Source organism: Macadamia integrifolia, unplaced genomic scaffold (assembly GCF_013358625.1).
Source record: "Macadamia integrifolia cultivar HAES 741 unplaced genomic scaffold, SCU_Mint_v3 scaffold1054, whole genome shotgun sequence".
Lineage (NCBI taxonomy): Eukaryota > Viridiplantae > Streptophyta > Magnoliopsida > Proteales > Proteaceae > Macadamia > Macadamia integrifolia.
Window position 1 is genome coordinate 107,944 of NW_024868068.1, and position 2,164 is coordinate 110,107.

Genomic DNA, 2,164 nt, shown 5'->3' on the forward strand with positions numbered 1-2,164 from the left:
AATAATGCACTCACTTTGATTTCTTGGTCTTCAATCAGTGTACACCTTCTCCAACAAGGTGTGTTTCTTCAAATCACCAAACCACTTCAAACAATAACCAATAACTTTCTTCACAGATCCAAATTAATGATGAATGTAATGGCAGCACTTCAATTTTAGATATAAACCCATTCAATCACAGTAGCAACAATAACAGTATGCATATTCAAGACAGCAGTAGGAACATTAATATATAAAAGTTCTTCAATTAACTGATGGGCTTGTGGCAATATTGATCTATTAAAGCAATCTCATATATCAACTCAGATATGAATGTCCATATTTTAAAATTCAGACTGAAGCTAGATATATATAGAACCGAACCTGAATTCTGAGATCGCAAACAGTAGACTTCCTTTAAACCTAAGAGCAATGCAGCAATAGTTCTTATAGCAATAACTGGCAGCACCTCCTCTCCTTCTTTAGTGCGGCAACAACGAACCCTTTCCTCCTTCCATTGGTCAGCAAGAAATCAGAACAAATATGGAGTCAAAGCAGTAAGAACAATCCAAAAGATAGGATCAGAAAACTCTCTCAATCTATTGCTCCCCCTCTCTTTCTGCCTGCCGTCCTCTTTTTTTTCTTTTATGAAGAAGACCTCTTTTTATACCCAGCATAACAGACTTCAAAAAGTAATTCCATATTGGAGTTCTCCTCCTAATTCCTTTTGATCTCAAATCTGAGATTTTCCCTTTTTATTTGAACTGTTCTTGGGATGTACGCACTAGAGACTCCTCTTGATATCGGCTGTTTCTCTTTCTACTTCTTTCTTTCTAATATGAGTTAATAACAGCACACGTAAAAGGATCCAGCAAGGCCGATTTTCTAGAAGTCCGACTGAATTGAGGATTCTTATTTTGACCGGAAATATTAGAAAAAAGAGAGGATCCTTGCTGTCCCATATCCGTGAAAACTCTTCTTACTGCCCACATATAAGAAGGTTACTTCCTTGTTGGACTCCAGCTCTTTTAAAAACTAACAGACTTCTTTTTCTTTTCTTTTTATAAAGCATAGGGTATCCATGGTTGGGAATCAGATTAGGATTAGAAAAGATTTACCTGCTGCATATGAGTTTCAATCACAACTAACTTGCTGAGATTTTGATTGAAATTATATCAAAGACGTTGAGCTGGCTATGCTGCTGAACCATTATTCATAAAGAAAGGCTGAGACATTATGTAATGATGTTGTATCGAATCAAAGTCTAGAATCTGACTCACCATTCCACTATTTAGCTGTTTGATTCAACAAATAAACTTGTCCTAATACCTTATAACCCTCAGGTCAAAGATTCTTCATATCATTAAGAGACTGACGTCTTTATAAAGTGCTGCTGAATTGAAAAACCAAGCTGGTCAAAGGTTAAACTCAAATGGTCTATAGAAAACCAGAATTGGTTTGGTTGGCATTGAACCATCGAACCATGATCAATCATATTTTAAATATTAGACTGAACTAGTTTAAATCCATAAGGCCACTCAATGTGGCTGAACCAAGATATTGAGCCCATAATACAAAAATTGACCCATCAAGAGTTTAATCATTGAATTACTTGAATTGAAGATGAACCATATAATTATCTTGGCACTTGTGTTGACACCAATTACAATAAGACATGTGTTGCAATATGATTCTCAACACATAGATGACAATAGCAATAGGGGCAGCAGTTGCAATACATGTTCAACAGCACCCCTCCATCTTCTTACAGTTCAACCATAGTATACAGCAGAATAATGGAATAACAGAGGCAGTTTTGGGCTTTTAAGGTTCAGCCCTAAGGGTCGTTAGGGCCCGTTTGGTAGAACTAGTAGCAATAGGGGCAACAGCCCCCCTGTCCTTCTCCTTCTTCTTCTTACTGTTGCACCGTAGTATACAGTAGAATAATGGAATAACAGAGGCAGTTTTTTTGGGCTTTTAAGGTTCAGCCCTAAGGGTCCTTTAGGCTCGTTTGGCTGAACCAGTCCAACTACCAAATTAGTTCTAAAATTTAATTCTAAAAACTACTTTTAAAACATAAATTATATAAAAATTAATTCCCTTTAATAAACCCCACCAAATATTAACTTATTAATTTGGATTTGGTTAGCAAGATGACCTCTACATTTTGGGTAAGTGCGATGCC